Source organism: Ambystoma mexicanum, chromosome 9 (assembly GCF_040938575.1).
Source record: "Ambystoma mexicanum isolate Mex_15411 chromosome 9, UKY_AmexF1_1, whole genome shotgun sequence".
Taxonomy (NCBI): domain Eukaryota; kingdom Metazoa; phylum Chordata; class Amphibia; order Caudata; family Ambystomatidae; genus Ambystoma; species Ambystoma mexicanum.
Genome location: NC_090931.1, coordinates 1,166,208,010 through 1,166,228,004, shown reverse-complemented (window position 1 = coordinate 1,166,228,004; position 19,995 = coordinate 1,166,208,010).

Below are 19,995 nucleotides of genomic sequence, written 5' to 3'. Positions count from 1 at the left end.
GCAGGTTATGAAATCAACTCAGTACCAATACTTTACGGATAAATGCAAGGCAAGTAAGGCAGGGTCTACTGCAGATCACAAAGTTCAGAGGCCAGGCCCACTCGGAGAGAGGCAAGGCGATATGTCCCAAAAAGTGTCTCAGTGGAAATGCGCTTCGAGTCTTTATCGCAAATTGTTATGGAAAGATTGGACCAGTTCAGAAAAGAAAGTTAAGAAAGCTTGGAGGCGACCCAATGGAAAGGCGAGGATTAAGACACCTCAGTCTATCCGGCAGAAAGGGAAGCCAGGCGGACACGGTACCTTGTTTGTGGAGAGACAGCTCCGGCGGGGGCAGTTGTTCCTGGTGGTGGATGCACATCGGGTCTTTGCCAAGAGAAGAGATGATCTCGTCGTCGAAGAAAAGTGGAAGATCACTGCACCACCAGGGAAGAGACCAGCCGCAGAGTGCTCCGTCACAAGGCACCACCTTTTGGTCGCGGTACAGGGGTAGTGGCTATCCGGTTGCCGAGGTGCTCTGCACGGGCAATTCGACCAGTGCGTCCTGGAACAAAGAAAAAGCAAAGGGGACTGGTTGTTCCCACCAGTCAGGGGAAGAGACTCTCCAGCAGGGAGATCTCCTCTGTCGTCGGGAAGTGGTTAGTCGGTTCAGCAGGGCTCCACCAGAGGTGTCGTCATTGCAGGTCGGCTCAGCTTTACCCTCGTCGGATTCTTAGGTCCTGTGGCGACTTCTGAAGATCCAGTCCCAAAAGCCCTGCTTTTATGCAGAAAACCCCCATTCATTCAGCCTAGCTGTCAATCAAAACACGCTAAGTGGTGAGCGGGGTGGCTCACCACTTGGGCCAATCACACCAGAGTACGACTGGAGTTGGCAAGGCAACTCAGTCCAGGGTGCCTAAACCCCCTCCCACATCCCTGTGGTAACCCAGACAGAATGGCACCACTTTGGAGGGTCTCTGTACAGAAGCCCGCCAAAAGTGGAACAAAGGGCTCAACCTTTGGTTTAGGAGTCACAGAGACGAACACAGACGCCATTTTAAAAACCGAGTTCTGGCAGAAAATACCATCTGATAGACTTATTTAAGATAAGTAAACCGGTGGTATGTTTAGAGATTAACGAGAAAAAGTATTAATCTCCAACAATGGGAAGAATCCCATAGGGTTATATTCGGGGTCGAATATAACAAGTAGTTTCCACTGCCACCAGCCAAAACTCGACGAGGGGGGATGGGACAGTGCCCCCTCGAATAACAGACCCAGGAGTAATCGAATTACCCCTACTAGTATGTCCACAATAGGATGGTTTGTACTAGTTCTGTTAGTAAATTTAGGTCTAGTAAAGCCAATGGTGACTTTACATGCCCGGGGAGACAGTAGTCAGTCCCCGGGTATGGAGTCTATGATGAAGGTCCGCTAGGATGCCCCAGTGCTACGGCATGGAGGGTGCGGTGTAACACACATAGAAAAACATATGAGACCCTATGGAGTAAAAGACCCCATAGCCCATAGAACACATTGACATTCAAAGGAATTACAAACATTCATGTCCAAGAGTGGGAGAAAAAGAGTCTCACTCTTGGCAGGATGGAAAAAAACAAACTCCAGAAATCCAGCAAAGCTGCTGGGGGACTCACTAGGTTAGGAAATTCAGCCTAAACAGAGAATTCTCCCTAACACCAACCTCGTTCACAAACATCCTTCCAATCAAACCAGTGTCAGTTGCTGCCTTTGCATCTACCTTTATCCCCCCTCCCCACTACAGATACCAACTCCGACTCTGCTATCAGCAATCTCCATCTTGGCATTACCAATACCCTTGACATTCTTGCCCCAATCATGAGGGTCCACCTGACACATGGCTCCAAGCATAAAATATGGTGCCACTCCAAACTTATTTATTTTATTTATTATTTATTCTTTTCTCTCCTCTGTTTCGCACTTTCCACTTCTCCCCCTTCCATGCAATTTCCCCCTTTTCCCTTTTCCATGCACTTGCATGTTGTCATGATCACTGCTTCCAAGGAGCCAGGACCAGCCCAACGTCCTTGGAAGCAGGCCCCTAATCCTAAGCCTAGGCACCAGCCGTTCCCTACTGGGACCTTTTGGACCTTGTCCTGGCGCCGGTGGCACCAGGCTCATCAAAGCCATCGGTCCCGGCACTGGAAGCGCGGGCTCATAATATGTGTGAAGATGCTTGGGTGGACTTACCTGCAGCAGACCATGCTGCTTACTTACCAGCTACATAGGAATCCTCTGTAAGCCGGAACTATTTTCTTACCTGGGTGGGGAAAGCTCCACGCCCTGGATACAACACTGGAACTCTTCTGGAACAGGAACTCTTTTCTTACCTAGGCGTGGCCGTGGAGGAAGACGCCTCATCACTCCTAGGCTATTTAAACCACACCCGATTGATGAAGCGTGCTTCGCGTTATTCTGCATCTGCAGCAGAACGCTCACCGAGTCTGTTCCAGCTTTTCTTCTTCCGATCCTGTACCTGCAAGAACAATACTTACCATTCCAGTATCCAGTCTTCAGCAGCGCCTGTAAAAGACAAGAAACAACAGGTTAGCACGACGACTTCACATGCAACGCATTCCTTACCTGGTCCATCGGCAGCGACCATTTCTTCACGCTGCACCTCCGCCTGTGGCGACAAAAGCATAGTTATTACTTACCGGAAATCCGCGAATTCCGGATGTTTTCAACACTGCAACCCAGCATCTGAAAGACAAAAGAAGAGACATTAGACAGGTATTTACTTACGCCCATCGCGCTCTCCACAATAGAGCGCCTGCAACTACTCTGGCGTTTTCCATCACCTCTTCAGCACGAACTCACAGCTGTGAAGGAAAGAGACAGTTAAAGCGCTTGCATTTACTCACGCATTTCCAAGCGTTTCTTTCCAAGGCTCTGGCTCCAGCTTTGGCTCTCTTCATTCCATCTTCTAACGCTAGAGCCCTGCAAAACAAATAGAACAAAGCATTATTCCGAGCCCTGTTCAATACTTACGTGTCCAAGAGAGAGAAGGACACTCAATTGCCCAGATCTTTAACCCCATATATTCCCCATACATTCTTTCATCTGCAGAAATCTCACCCTTCGAGTTCGACACACAGTGCAAAGAGGCTCAGCCCCAGAAGCCAATCGAGTCCTGCACATCACTTTTCGAGTCACAGACTCCTTCCTGCCTAGACCAGCGCCTCCGTGGGAATCAGGTGAGCGTTACAGAACGCGAAGCCCACCACAAAACTCCTACCCAGGCGCAATGGAAACCTCGGACACAGACCAACTGGCCCGATTGCTTGGGGAACTAAGAGCAGAGGTACATGCAGCTCGTCAGGAAACAAACTCTTTGAGAAGAGAGCTGATAATATCCAAGGAGCCAACGGAGGACCTCGCTAGGCAATTACTACAAACGCAGGCAGGACAGACTCCTTTGCCCGCTCCAGGAGTAAGTTACCCTTCAGCATCCTCAAATCCAGTGCAAATCAATCTACCCGGTAATGTGCCTTTGGCTCCACCCGAACGCTTTTCTGGTGACCCAAAGAAATTTGCAGTGTTTATCAACCAGTGCCGCCTACACTTCTTATGTCGCCCAGCTGCCTTTCCAACAGACCAGACCAAGGTGGCTTTCGTGCTTTCTTATCTCAGTGGCAGTGCCGCAGATTGGTCGATCCCTTTGGTCACTCAGGATGATCCGGTCCTTCACGATTTTCAGGCCTTCCAGTCCAGCATGGAGAAACTGTTCGCAAGACATGCCCAGGGGCAGGCCTTGGACAATGAACTCCTTTCGTTACGACATGGTAATCAAGACCTCTTGACTTATATTGCCTCATTCAATAGACTTATAGTGGAAACTCAATGGCCGGAGGATAAAAGAATAACGCTTTTCTACAGAGGCCTGCGTGGAGAGCTCAAGGATGTGTTAGCTCAAATTGTGAATCCTCCACAAGAATGCTCAGACTATATTGACTTAGTTGTCCAATTAGACCACCGATTACAGAATAGGAAGGCTGATCGTTCCAAATTTGATACCCGAGTATTTTCTAAACCACAGACCTCCACTAGGGGAGCCGACACCGTGGAACCCATGCAACTAGGGGGCATGAAAGGACCTTTAACTCAAAAGGAGCGGGAATGAAGAAGACAGCTGCAATTATGCCTCTATTGCGGAAACTCGGGGCACTTTCTTCGAGACTGCCCAGTGAAACCAGCTAAGAAGGCTGTAGGAGCCGCAGATACCTGTACCCAAAATTCTGGGCAGGGAAACGACCTAGCCCGACAAGTGTAGAGGTCCTCTTGCCGAGCGTTAAAATCTGTCCCGTGACCTCGCATTTCGTGGTGCCTATGGTCCTCATTAGCCCAGAACGTCCGAATCGTTTGCATGCAATTGAAGCTTACATCGACAGCGGAGCAATCGGTAATTATGTGGACCGTGAAATGGTATCAAGGATGAATCTACCTCTTGTCCCTAATGAAGTAAAAGACGTCATTACTACAGTGGATGGCACGGAGATAGCCTCCGGACCAGTAACGCATGCCACCCAAGAAGTGACGTTAGTGAGCCAAGATGGACACCGGGAGAAAATCGTGTTCGATGTGATCAAGGCCCCTCAGTTCCAGATCATTCTGGGAATTCCTTGGTTAGAGAAGCACAATCCTCAGATCGATTGGCGAGCAAAGACGGTTCAGTTTCCAGAATGTTTTACCACTTGTTATCCTCGGCCTGATGTTTCACTGGCAGCGATCTCTTCCGAGGTTCCCAAATTACCTCCCGAATACCAGGAATTCCAAAACGTCTTTCGGAAGGACCAAGCTAACACCCTGCCTCCTCATAGGTCCTACGACTGTAAAATAGACCTGATACCCGGAACAACTCCTCCTTGTAGTCGGATTAATGCCCTCACCGAGCCAGAGAATCTTCACCTCAGACAATATCTGGACCAATACCTAGCTAACGGGTTTATCCGTCCTTCAAAATCTCCAGCTTCCTCGGCTTTGTTCTTCGTTCCAAAAAAGGAAGGAGACCTTAGGACTTGCATAGATTACCGCGCCCTGAATCAAATCACCGTTAAAAACAGATACCCGTTACCTTTGATCCCTGAACTCCTGGACCAAGTCAAAGACGCATGTATTTATACAAAGTTGGATCTCAGAGGAGCCTACCACTTGGTACGAAGAAAAGAGGGCGATGAATGGAAGACGGCATTCCGCACCAAGTATGGGCTGTTCGAATATCAAGTGATGCCCTTTGGACTTTGTAACGCTCCTGCCGCTTTTCAGTATTTTATGAACGATGTCCTTAGAGAACTCATAGATGTGTGTGTTGTTGTCTACATTGATGACATCCTCGTCTATTCATCATCTGAAGAGGAACACCAGAGACACATCAAAGAGGTTCTCGAGAGATTGCGTCAACATAACCTTTTTGCTAAGCTTGAAAAATGCGTTTTCAACGCAACTGAAGTTGAGTTCCTGGGATTCATATTGTCACCTGACGGAGTCCATATGGATTCAAAGAAAGTCGATGCAATCATTAAGTGGCCATCACCAACCTCTGTAAAACGAGTTCAAAGCATGTTAGGCTTTGCTAACTTTTACCGCAGATTCATTCCTGAATTCTCTCGGATATCCAGCCCATCACCGCTCTGTTAAAGAAGAACAAACCTTTTGAGTGGTCTACTGAAGCAGAACAAGCTTTTCAGGACTTAAAAGCTAAATTCATTTCTGCACCTGTTCTAAAACATCCTCGCCCAGAACTCCCCTACATCGTGGAAATGGATGCTTCTAGTCTTGCTATGGGGGCAGTTTTATCACAAAGAGATCCGGTCACACACCAATTACATCCTGTAGCCTTTTGGTCCCGCAAATTCTCGGCTCCCGAGATCAACTATTCAATTACAGACAAGGAACTTTTAGCCATCAGATCGGCCTTTAAAGCCTGGCGGCATTATTTTTTGAGAGCCAGACACACAGTGACCGTAATGACTGATCACCGCAATTTACAATATCTGAAGACAGCCAAAGCTCAGTCTTCCAGACAGCTTCGCTGGGCTCTGTTTCTGGCTGAGTTTGACTTTATAATTACTTATCGACCAGGCAGTAAAAACGGAAAAGCAGATGCTCTCTCCCGGATGGGAGTAGATGAACATTTGACCAATCCAGAACCAATACCCATAATCCCAGAACAAAGGATTTTGGGTTTGGTCAGCGCTCAATCCTTTGAAGACATCAAGACTACAGTCAAATCACTCCTAAATCCGGCCGATTTGCAGGACTGGCAATTAAAGGGAAAAGAATTCTCAGTGGATCAAGACCTACCATATTTCCGAGGACGATTGTACTTGCCCTGTGAGAAAATACAAAAACAAGTAATCTCCTGTTATCACGACTCTCTAATGGAGGGTCACCCTGGCATTACCAAAACCATGGAAAAGATCAAAAGACATTTCTGGTGGCCATCATGGAAGAAGGATATTAGAGACTTTGTAATCTCCTGCGGTGTGTGTGCCCAGAATAAAAGTCAAAAGGAGAAACCAGCCAGCCTATTACACCCATTGGACATCCCTCCCTGTCCATGGCATACCCTGTCCATGGATTTCATCACGGACTTACCTCCATGCTCAGGGTATAATACCATTTTAGTAGTCGTGGATCTATTCTCCAAGATGGCTCACTTCATTCCCCTGAAGGGCCTACCTTCAGCTTCAGTATTGGCCCGAGAATTCTTAGAAAACATCGTTCGGTTACACGGTTTTCCCTCGGTTTTGGTCTCCGATAGGGGAAGTCAATTCATCTCCCACTTTTGGCGAAGTTGCTGTCGTCTAGCCCAAATTGATGTAAGACTTTCAACCAGTCACCATCCCCAAACTGACGGACAAACCGAGAGGACAAATCAGACTTTAGAGCAATATCTACGTTGCATGCTCCAACAAACTGAAAACCCTTGGAAGGATATTCTTTGGATCGCTGAATACGCTTACAACAATTCGACTCATTCTGGAACCGGGAAGACTCCCTTCTTCCTATTATACGGACACCATCCTAGAACCTCTAACCTGGATCCTCCCCAAGAATTCGAAACACCTGCTGTGGATTACTTGCACTCGGAGATCACTCGTGCTTTTAAGGAAGCCACTGCCCATCTGCAAAGAGCTAAAGCTCAATTCAAAAAAGGAGCAGATCGACACCGTAAAGAGGCCCCTCACTACGCAGTAGGAGACCAGGTCTGGTTATCCACTAAGCAACTGCCTCTAAAAGGACCCCGCACCTTCATCCCAAGATACCTTGGACCCTATCTCATCTCTGCCATAGTTAATCCGGTGGCTGTCAAATTGGAATTACCTGCGCATATGAAAATACATCCAGTCTTTCATGTCTCCTTATTAAAACCAGTACAACCAGAAACCCGATTGACTAAACTCCCAGAACCTGTTTTGGTAGAAGGAGAACTTGAATTCGAAGTAAAGAACATCCTAGACTCCAAAATCGCCAAATCTAAATTATATTACCTGATTGATTGGAAAGGATACGGCCCCCAGGAAAGATCTTGGGAACCCTCAGAATATGTCCACGGACCTCGACTGGTCAAGAAATTCCATCTGAATCACCCCGACAAGCCAAAACCCCCAGAGAAGACACGCTTAGGAGGGGCCTTGAGGGGGGGTGCTGTCATGATCACTGCTTCCAAGGAGCCAGGACCAGCCCAACGTCCTTGGAAGCAGGCCCCTAATCCTAAGCCTAGGCACCAGCCGGTCCCTACTGGGACCTTTTGGACCTTGTCCTGGCGCCGGTGGCACCAGGCTCATCAAAGCCATCGGTCCCGGCACTGGAAGCGCCGGGCTCATAATATGTGTGAAGATGCTTGGGTGGACTTACCTGCAGCAGACCATGCTGCTTACTTACCAGCTACATAGGAATCCTCTGTAAGCTGGAACTATTTTCTTACCTGGGTGGGGCAAGCTCCACGCCCTGGATACAACACTGGAACTCTTCTGGAACAGGAACTCTTTTCTTACCTAGGCGGGCCGTGGAGGAAGATGCCTCATCACTCCTAGGCTATTTAAACCACACCCGATTGATGAAGCGTGTTTCGCGTTATTCTGCATCTGCAGCAGAACGCTCACCGAGTTTGTTCCAGCTTTTCTTCTTCCGATCCTGTACCTGCAAGAACAATACTTACCATTCCAGTATCCAGTCTTCAGCAGCGCCTGTAAAAGACAAGAAACAACAGGTTAGCACGACGACTTCACATGCAACGCATTCCTTACCTGGTCCATCGGCAGCGACCATTTCTTCACGCTGCACCTCCGCCTGTGGAGACAAAAGCATAGTTATTACTTACCGGAAATCCGCGAATTCCGGATGTTTTCAACACTGCAACCCAGCATCTGAAAGACAAAAGAAGAGACATTAGACAGGTATTTACTTACGCCCATCGCGCTCTCCACAATAGAGCGCCTGCAACTACTCCGGCGTTTTCCATCACCTCTTCAGCACGAACTCACAGCTGTGAAGGAAAGAGACAGTTAAAGCGCTTGCATTTACTCACGCATTTCCAAGCGCTTCTTTCCAAGGCTCTGGCTGCAGCTTTGGCTCTATTCATTCCATCTTCTAACGCTAGAGCCCTGCAAAACAAATAGAACAAAGCATTATTCCGAGCCCTGTTCAATACTTACGTGTCCACGCACCTAAAGACTATATGGACTAAAAGGTGTCCGGAAACTCACCGCTCGTGCTGTTAACGGCGGTTGCGATCCTCTGATGTTAAGAGGCCTACGTTTCACCCAGTGAAGGAACTGGCAACGGCACCCTGCACCAGACGCAGATGGAGAGCCCAGCATTCACCTAGCTAAGGTGAGCACGTTGGCCTGGGGACTCTACGGAGAAGCTTAGACGAGAGAGAGAGAGAGAGAGAGAGAGAGAGAGAGAGAGAGAGAGAGAAGGACACTCAATTGCCCAGATCTTTAACCCCATATATTCTTTCATCTGCAGAAATCTCACCCTTCGAGTTCGACACACAGTGCGAAGAGGCTCAGCCCCAGGAGCCAATCGAGTCCTGCACATCACTTTTCGAGTCACAGACTCCTTCCTGCCTAGACCAGCGCCTCCGTGGGAATCAGGTGAGCGTTACACATGTTCTTAATGTCACTGTGCCAAGTAAGATAGCTGTTTTTCGTTCTCCCTTGTTCCCCTCGCCTTGCCTGATCACCCTCTGAAACACTTGTGTATGAGCGCGATATAATAAAATATCATTTAATTTAATTTCAAACTTGCAGCCTTGAAACGCAAGTCTAGAGCTGCGGAACAGAAGTGGCAGACCTCAGGCTCTCCCTCTGACAAACTGGCCTGTCACTTTCTCCAAAGACAGACTCTCCATATAGACCAAAAAAGAGCCCACAAACATGCTCACGTCTCCGGTGCATCCAACAACATGGTTGAACTCTTTAAAATCTGCAGGGAACTAGCCAACCCTTGTCTCCTCCTCACCTCTTCCCTCTCAGGCCCTCTGCAATGCATTGGTTGCACCCTTCACTACAAAACCACAGGACATCCTGAGCACCATTGCATCAACCACCTACATTCCCTTAGCCCACCCCCTGCTTCCGACGTCCTCCCCTCGTCCCCCTGCCTTTTTCCCTTCCATTTCTCCTATCACACCTGATGAGGTCACCAGAGTTGTCCACTCCATGAAGGTCTCCTCCAAACAGATTTCCCTCTGCTCTTCCAGAACCGTTAAAGACAACATTGGCGTTCTTGCACGTGCACTTGCTGATTTCAGCAAGCACTCTTTTGCTATTTGATCTTTACCCTCCTCCCTCAAGCACTCCCTTGTGCACCCCTCCTGAAAAATCTTCTGCAGACCCCTCTTGCCCAGCCAACTACCACCCCATAGCTATCACCCCCTCCCTTGGAAACACTTGGATAAGCTGGCCTTCCTCCAACTCACACAGCACACTAAAATAGTTGGTTGCCTCCACGACCATCAATCTGGATTCCGAGCATCCAGAGGCAAGGAAACTGCACTGCTGAACACTGTGAGGAACTGCTCTCATCTCTCTCCAGCTGTTCTCATTCTACTTGATCCCTCCTCTGCATTTGACATGGTCAATCACTCCACCCACTGGACTGGCTGACCTCCTTTCTCACTGAACGCCCTTCCCAGGTTATCCTGGGCTCTTTCTCCTCTCCCAGATCTATCTCCACCTGCGCTGTCCACCAGAGCTCCAACCTCTCTACCTGGCTCTTTAACACCTATCTTGCCCACTTGCACACCTCATCTTGACATTCTCCCCTAACTTCCAGTTACGCAGATGACACAAAACCCTTTTTCAAACTTCCATCTGACTCCCTCCTTACTTCCTCCATCGTTCCTGACTGCACATCTGCTATCCATCCTGGTGCACTTCCAGTGATCTCTGGCTCAATGCCAGCAAGACATGGATCCTTCCTATTGGGACTCCTGCTCCCTCTTTCATCCCCTCACTTTGGCCATCTTCTATGGGCTCTCCCCCTTCTCCGTCATCTGAAGCCAAAAACCTGGGTGTCACCTTCGACTCCTCATTTTCCTTTCTCCCTCACATTCTGAACCTTGCCAAGAAGGCCCACTTTCAACTCTACCTCCTCAATGGAATTCTTCCTTTCCTCACTTTTTCCCCAGAAGCTCAATGTCTCTAGAGGACTGGTCTTCTGTAGGCTAGACTACTGCAATAGCCTCTTCCTTAACCTACCCTCTTCCTCTCTACAGCCCCTCCAGCTAATCCAGAATAGGGCTGCAAGACTTATACTTGGCCTCAAGCACAGGGACCGCATCTCTCCGGCCCTAAAAACTCTCCACTAGCTCCCAGTTGGCACCCAGTTGCTGCAAGGATCAAAACTGGGCTGCCTGGGGCCAGGGACCGTGCTATCTACAACTTGCTCTCACTAAATACTCTCCCTCTAGATCTTTAAATTCTGCCAGCACCAACTCTCTGTGTGTGAAGTACTCTGCCAAACAGTGAGCTGGTGGCCGATCTCTTTCCTCTGCAGGCTCCCTCCTATGGAAGAGCCTCCCCCTTCCTCTTCGTCTTTAGCAGGATCTCCTCAAATTCCAGAAGCTCCTCAAGACTTTCCTTTTCACCTCCTCCTTCCCCTCACCCCTCCTCTGCTAAACCCTACAGTTGCCGAGATTGGTGGCCAGGACCCTTATATGTCCTCTTGGGCCTTGTCCTCCCAGACTCAATTACCTTCAGCCTCTGCCCACTTCCAGCACTTGCCTTGGCACCCACTGGTCTATGCCACCACTGGTTTGCACTTATTTATTGGCAGCTCACTACTCACCTGGGAACTCACAACCGTTCACTCCTGGTACACCTTGTACTTATCCCCCAACCCTTAATATCTTCTCTCTCTCTCTCTCTCTCTCTCTCTCTCTGCACTTACATTTTCTGAATGCTCACAAGGCATAGTAGGTCTGCCTCCATCTTTCATTGTAATATTTGACTTTCATTCCCATGTTCCCCCCTAGTTGCTCTGGGGGCACTTTGAAACACAATGTACTTGTCGTATAAGCACCTTACAAATGCACAATAAATAAATAAATACACAAAATAAATATCTGATGTTTGATACAACATTTTCAGAAAGCAACATAGTGCATGAGCTTGTGTCACTGAGATAGTCACTCCTGTTGATCTACATACTCAACAAGAACCTATCCAAAGGGACAAGGGAAATTAATGAAACTGCCTGTTGGACATGGTTCAGCTGGTAAGGGAACTGCTAGCAATCTTTCAGAATGGTTAACATATAAAACTGGTCAAAAAAACATTGACTATCCATGTGTTGACCCTCTTTTTAAGGTTAATGTGGCTGGCTTCCAAACTGTTTGCAGTGGGACGACACATACATAACCCATAGATAGGAATGTTCAAAACTGCACTCAAGTGGAATTAGAAAGATCACTTGGTCGCTTGCAGAGTCTTCAAGGACAGGCAACAGCATCAACAACTGAGCATCCCCAATAGCCAGTAAGACATCTTTATTCATTTGGATCCATCCTCTCCTCTACAACTCTTTCAGGTTGAGGGACACCTCATGGACAGTGTACAACTCAAGCATGCATTCATTTGTGCTTGCTTAAAGATACTGGATTATAAAATGTTTATTGGCCATGTAGTGGTAGTGTGACTACAGCTTACCAAAGTGTGGATGCACATTTGAGAAACACATTCCAGCTTGGCAAGGAAGATGATCCACTGCAATATTTGTTCCACAAGCCGTGTGTGTGATCTGCAGCACGTTCCCGTGTAGCCATTGACATTGTTACTTGCCCACCAACTAAGGTGCAAATAAATATTTCATTAATGCTATTAGTGCTTCTAAAGCCATTTTCTAGGTTGTCAGAAACCTCTAGTAACTCATATTAGACAACTGATGTGTATTCAAATGAATTAACTTCATATCCCAATTGACTATGGCAAGATGGCATTGCTTTCATAAGCACAGTGACAGAATCCTCAAAGTCAGCAGTAGATCATAGTTTAGTCAAAGAATGATCTGTGTCCAACTGGACAGGACGGCCAAGGCTTTGGAAGGATGGTGGTAGGTAGTTCCTTTTCACATTTTTGTACAAGCTCAAACTCTCCAGAATACATTGTATTACAGTGTTGATGGATGGTGACAGCATTGTTGATGACTACCAATATTTATGATCCCCCAGGGGGTAAGGTATCTAGTTTGCCACCATGTGTGTGTCTACTATGAGAGCAGAAGACAGGTAACCATGATAAAGGTATATTAGATTGAACACAGTGGTGAAGGGACAAACTGACATGTCCATCCATTCTCAGAAGCGTGGGTATGCAGACCAATATTTTCCACTCCACTGTCTCACAGAGTTGAGGTTCCACACTTAATTTTTCATCTCTCCTGTCTCACATGTGTGGAGTTGTAGGCTATTTTTATTTATTTATCTCCTATTTGGCATTGGGGCACCAATGCTATTTGCAAACTTCTCCTGTCTTGCAGGGGAGAAGACACATACTAAATTTGTATTTCTCACTTCTCGAGTAGGAGTAGGAACACAGACTCAATGTTTCTGTCTCTGCTCTCTTAGAAGAGTGGGCAACGTAAAAAATGTACATATAATTCCTGTCTCTCAGGGGTGAGACCAAAAACTCACTTTTTATGTCTCAACTATGTTGCAGGACTGGGGGCACACCCTTATATCTCTCCTGTCAGACATGAGGGGTTGGCAAAGAAATAATATGTACATCTCTTATCTTTTTTGGGAGAGGGGCAAACAATCAATCATTATATCTCTTCCCTGTCACACGAGTGGAGGCACAGACTATATTTATTACCGCTCACCTGTCTAACAGGGTTGGGGCAAACAACACTCAATTTGTATGTCTCTTCTATCACACAGGGGTGAGGGCACATAGCCGCTTTTAGGACTCTTCTTTATTGCAGGAGTGAGGGGCATAGACTGAATCATTTTAGGTTTCACCTATCTGACACAGGTGATGTGCACACTTTAGGTCTCTCCTATCTTGCACGAGTATGCAATATAATGAATATTTGCTTCTCTCTATCTCACAGCGATGAAGGCACATCTTTTTTCATCTTTCTTTTCTTGCAGGAGTGGGGGCACAGCATTAATATTTACATTTATTCTGTTTTGCATTGGTTCAGGCAATTTTCACACAGGAATGGGGACATAGGTTACATTCAAATAGCTCTCCTGTCTCACAGGAATGGGAACTCAGACTGAATGTTGACCTCTCTCTTGTGTTGCAGGAGTGGGTGCATGGACAGCATTTTTATTTCTCCCCTGTCTTGCAGCGGTGAGGGCACACACTGATTTTTTTCATCTATTCTGTCAGGCAGGACTGGGGGCACAGACTAAGTATTTATGTCTCCATAGTCTCGCAGGGTGAGGTCTGACTCTCAATTATGTCCTCTCTCCCCCATTAGTGGGGGCGCACATGTGCATTTTACATTCTCCTTTCTCGCAGAAGGGGGACACTAACTGAATTTATACATATCTTCTGTCACACAGAGATTTGTGCAATTTTGATGTCTCTAATCCTACTATAGTGAGATCACACTATCTTTTATGTCTCTTCATCTCACAAAATGGGGACAACAACTATTTTGTTTTCATCTGTCCTGTCTTGGAAGGGTGAAGGCACACACTAATTTTTACATCCCTCCTCTCTTACAGCAGTCAGGGCACAGAATGACATTTAGGATTTCTCCTTGCTCACAGGGGGCTGCCATGGGTAGTGTGTGGAGGTCAGTGGGGGAGGTGAGTGGGGGTAGTGGGACAAGGACAAACTAGCAGGGGCTGCATAGTGTAGTGAGCAGAGGTCAGAGGAGGTGGGTGGGAGGTGCAAAGACTTGAGTGGGCTGCCTGGGGTAGTGGACAGATGTGAGTAGGTGTGGTCAGAGGGGGCAACCTAGCAGGGGCTGCCTGGTGTAGTAGGCAGAGGTCATTGGGGGTGGGTAGGAGGTATAAGGACTTGAGGGTGCTGCTTGGGATAGTGGGCAGAGGTGAGTGGGGCTAGTGGGAAGATGGCACAATTGCAGGGGCTGGCTGGGGAAGTTGGCGGAGGTCAGTTGGGGTGGGTGGGAGGTACAAGGACTTGAGCGGGATGCCTGGAGTAGTGTGTGGAGGTCAATGAGGGGGTGAGAGGTGCGAAGACTTGAGAGGGATGTCTGGGCTAGGGGATGAGGTAAGCAGGGGTGGTGGGAGGGGCTTAAGCTAGCAGGGGATACCTTGGGTAGTGGGTGGAGGTCAGTGGGGTGGTGGGAGGAACTCAAAATTAGCAGAGGCTGCCTGTTGTAGTGATCAGAGGTCACTGTGTGTGGGTGGGAGGACTTGAGGTGGCTGCCTGGGGTAGGGTGCAAAAGTCAGTCGGGGGGTTGGGAGGTGCGAGGACTTGAGGGGGCTGCCTGGGCTAGTGGGCCTAGGGGAGTGGAGCTGGTGGGAGGAGGGCAAACTAGCAGGGGCTGCCTGGTGTAGTGGGTGGAGGTCGGTGGTGGTGGGTGGTAGGTGTGAGGACTTGAGGGGGCTGCCTGGGGTAGTGTGCACAGGACAGTAGTAGTGGTGAGGGGTGCAAGGGCTAGACTTGGCTATCTTGGGTAGTGTGTGGAGGTCAGTGGGGGTGGTGGGAAGTGCAAGGACTAAAGGGGGCTGCCTGTGTTAGTGTGTGGAGGTCAGTGAGGAGTGGTGTTCAGTCTTGAGGAGGCTGCCTGGGTAGTGGGCAGAGGTGAGTGGTGGTGGGAGGAGGACAAACTAGCCGGGGCTGCCTAGTGTAATGAGCAGACGTCAGTGGGCGTGGGTGGGTGTACCGTGCAAGAACTTGAGGGGACTGCCTGGGATAGTGAACAGAGTTGAGTCACCATGGTGGAAGGATGGCAAACTAGCAGGTGCTGGCTGGGGTAGTGTGTGGAGGTCAGTGGAGGGGTGAGAGGGGTGACAATGTGTGGGTGCTGCCAGGGAAGTATGCAGAGGTGAGTGGGGGTGGTAAATGGGGCGAGGACTTGACAGGGTGCCTTGGGTAGTGTTTGGAGGTGAGTGGGAGTGGCGGGAGGTGCAATGATTTGAAGGGGCTGCCTGGGGTAGTGTGTGGCAGTTAATGGGGGAAGGTGTGGGGACTTGAGTAGACAGCCTGGATAGTGGGCTTAGGTGAGTGGGGTGGTGGGAGGAAGACAAACTAGCAGGGGATGCCTAGTGTAATGGCTAGAAGTCAGTGGCAGATGGTGGGAGGTGCAGGGACTTCATGGGGCTGCCTTGGATAGTGAGGATAGGTGGGTGGGGGTCATTGGAGGATGGCACACAAGCAGGGGCTGGTTGGGGTAGTGTGTGCAGGTCAGTGGGCGGTAGGAGGTGTGAGGACTTCAGGGAGCTGCCTTGTGTAGTGGGCAGAGGTCAGTGGGGGTGGATGGGAGTTGCAAGTACTTGTGCAGGCTGCCTGGGGTAGTGGGCAGAGGTCAGTGAGAGTGGTGGGAGGAGGTCAAACTAGCAGGGGCCACCTGGTGTTGTGGGCAGAGGTCAGTGGTGGTGGTTGGGAGGTGTGAGGACTTGAAGGGGCTGTCCGGGGAAGTGTGCAGAGGTCAGTGAGGGGTTGGGGGTGGGAGGTGTGAGGACTTCATGGGGTTGCCTGGGGTAGAGGACAGAGGTGAGTGGGGCTATAATAAGAGGGCATACTAGCAGGGGCTGCCAGTGTAGTGGGTGGAGGTCAGTGGGGGTTGGTGGGAGGTGCAAGGACTTGTGGGGGCTGCCTGAGGTAGTGTTCTGAGATCAGTGGGTGTATTGGAAGGTGCAAAGTCTTGAGAGGCTGCCTTGGGTAGTGTGTTTAGTTCAGTGGGGGATCTCAGAGGTGTGAGGACTTGAGGGGGCTTCCTGGGGTAGTGTATGGAGGTGAGTGGGGCGGTGGGATGAGGACAAACTAGAAGGGGCTGCCTAGTGTAGTGGATGGAGGTCAGTAGAGGTGGGTGGGAGGTGCAAGGACTTGGGGTGGCTGTCTGGGGTAGTGGGCGGAGGTGAGTGGGGTTGGTGAAAGGTGTGAGGAATCGACAGGGCTGCCTGGAGTAGTGTGTGGAGATCAGTTGGGTGAAGGTATCAGGACTTGAGGGGGCTGCCTGGTTGGTGGGCAAGTTAGTGAGTGAGGGTGGTGGGAGGAAGACAAACTAGCTGGGGGTGCCTAGTGTAGTGGGCAGAGGTCAGTAGGGGCAGGTGGGAGGTGACAGGATTTAAGGGGGCTGCCTTGGATAATAGACAGAGGTGAGTGGGGGTGGTTGGGGTCAGTGGACAGAGGTCAGTGGGGTTGTCGGGGGGCAAATTAACAGGGGCTGCCTGGTGTAGTGGGCAGAGGTCAGACGGGGTGTATGGGGGTTGCAAGGACTTGTGTGAGCTGCCTGGGGTAGTGGGCAGAGGTAAGTGGTAGTGGTGGGAGGAGGTCAAACTAGCAGGGGCCACCTGGTGTTGTGGGCAGAGGTCAGTGGGGGTTGGTGGGAGGTGTGAGGACTTCATGGTTTGCATGTGGTAGAGAACAGAGGTGAGTGGGGTTATGATAGGAGGGCATACTAGAAGGGGCTACCGGTGTAGTAGGTGGAGGTCGGTGGGGTTTGGTGGGAGGTGCAAGGACTTGAAGGGGCTTCCTGAGGTAGTGTGCTGAGATTAGTGGGAGTAGTGGAAGATGCAAGGTCATGACGAGGCTGCCTTGGGTAGTGTGTTTGGGTCAGTGGGGGAGCTCAGAGGTACGAGGACTTGAGAGGGCTGCCTGGGGTAGTGTATGGAGGTGAGTGGGGGGAGGTGAGTGAGGCCATGGGATGAGGACAAACTAATAGGGGCTGCCTAGTGTAGAGGACACAGGTCAGTAGAGGTGGGTGGGAGGTGCAAGGACTTGAAGTGGCTGCCTGGGGTAGTGGCCGGAGGTGAGTGGGGTTGGTGAAAGGTGTGAGGACTCGACAGGGGTGCCTGTGTTAGTGTGTGGAGATCAGTGGGGTGAAGGTATTGGGACTTGAGGGGGCTGCCTAGGTAGTGGGCTTAGGTGAGTAGGGTGATGGGAGGAAGATAAACCAGCAGGGGATGCCTAGTGTAGTGGGCAGTGTTAGGCAGAATCACATGCAGTACCCTTTGCGAACACTATATGCAATTAAGACTACAAGTGTAAGTACAATTTCACCTTTAGTAGAAGCCTGTACTACACAGTAAAGTGGTAGCGATGGCTGAGCAGCCAGACATCTCATGCCATGGCCACAGGCCTCAGAACACAAAAAACACACCATCCATTGATGGGGGCAATGGGTCACTTGACTCACTTATGTCTCTTTGGGACCCATAAACACAGGGCGCTGGCTGGACTTAATCCTGACGCCTTTGGTGCCAGGCTCAAATAGAAATGTGAGCAGGAACACTTTATTTCAGTGCAGGAGTGCTTTTATTTTACAAGAACTTTCCAGGAGCTGAAAGCCTTTATTCCAGAGAACATCCTCATATGCTGACTCATCGGGTGTGGCTCACTAGGCCTGATCTTCATGTGGTGACTCATTGGGTATGGCAGGTTTTGGTAGGCAGGATGAACCTGGTGGGCGTGGCTTCAGAAGCTCAGCGATATAAGCTACTCCATCCTTAAAGCCGGTGCTTCACGTTACTGTGCACTCGCGTGTAACATGATGCTCACCGCTGCTTGGACCAGTTTACTTACCTTTGAAACCGGGCGTTCTCCTGCATACTCACCTCCAGGTAACTGGTGTTCATCGCTTCATCTGTAGACTCATCTCCTGATATCCAATGATCATGATCCCGACGCCACAGCACCGCACTCTGCATCCACGAACTCTGACCCTGTGAAGAAGAAGAAAGACAAGGTTAGAACATCCATCCTAGGGCCGTGCCGCATTTGATCCCTGCGCGCCACCTAGTTAACAACTTAACAGCTACTGTACCGCTGCAGATTCGTTCCTCATTCCCTCCGGCTGCCGCCTCAAGCTCCGCAGCTTCTGCCGGGCCAGCAACATCACCTGCAAGGGAAAAAAGCAAAAAACAGCAAACATCAAAAGTGGAACGTACAGCAATACAAGGCAACAAACTTTACAATACAACAAAAACAGATGAGGAAAGACAAAGGTAAACAGGAACACTTAACTGAAGTATAGTGGCTTAGTCGCAGCAGGACTGGACTACCACGTGCAAGGGACCAGTGAAGGAACTCAGTCCAGATCATACAAGCGCCCCTGGCAGAAGCAGCAGGAAGGAGTGTTCACCAAAACAAATCAACAGGTGAGCTTTCCAGGGTTAGCACATGCCACGGGTACCACGGTTTGGGAGAAGGGGTCTGTAAGGTGATCAGGCGCACAAGCTGGTATAGTTACACCTCCTATTCTCCATGCCGGAGGAGTCCTGAGCAGCATCATCTATTACCACCAGTCACCACATAAGCGCAGACAGTCGAAGTCGGACCCGAGCAACCTCACCCCAAGGAGGGCTGCAACCGTGCCCAACACCTCCGCAAAGACCAGGTGAGCGTAACAGAACGCAAAGCATCTTCGAATCTCTACCTGGGTGTTATGGAAACTTCAGACAGATGAACCAGCAAGGCAAATGCTCCAGGCACAGGCAGGCCAGGTCCCACTGCCGGGGTATTCCCCTCCTGCCGCACCTCCACAGCCCACGCCAGTACAGGTGGTTCTTCCAGGGGGGTTGCCCTGGCCACACCAGAACGCTTCACAGGTGATCCGAATAAGTACCCCATCTTTATGAATCACTGTCGCCTACATTTCTTGTGCAGACCTGTCACATTCTCCAATGATCAAGCGAGAGTGGCATTTGTATTCTCATATTTGGGAGGTAATGCAGCTGACTGGTCAATACCCTTGGTAAACCAGGATGATCCTTTGCTTCGAGACTTCGGAGGTTACCAGCGTGAAATGGAGAAACAATTTGCACGGCATACTCAAGGGTGGGCTCTGGACTGTTATCACTATGGCAGGGTAATCAAGACTTACTAACATATATCACTTCCTTCAATCGTCTGATAGCACAAATTAACTGCCACAATCTCAAACATCAGGAATAAATATGAACTTTGGTTCTTGTGACCTACTCTGACTGAATGTGAATTTCTTCAATTGATCTCCTTAAATATTGTTTGCTAAAAGTTTCTTTAGAGATTACTAGAAAGATTGTATAAAATGCAAACTAATTGTTGGTCTGGTCTTCCAGACATTGGAAAGTGTGCAGAGGACGTGAGTTCCCTAATAGGGAACTTTTTTATTTCTTAGCACAAATTAACTGGCCAGAGGAGAAAAGAACTACACTCTTTTAACAAGGCTTGTGAGGGGAACTTAAGGACGTATTAACCCAAGTAGTAAATCCCCCGGAAAGATGTGCTGAATACATCGATTTGACAGTGCAGCTCAATCACAGATTGCAGGATCGTAAAATGGATTGGTCCAAGGCTGAGAGGCGGTCGGCCTACGTGCGAGCCCGTGAGAATCAAACCAAAT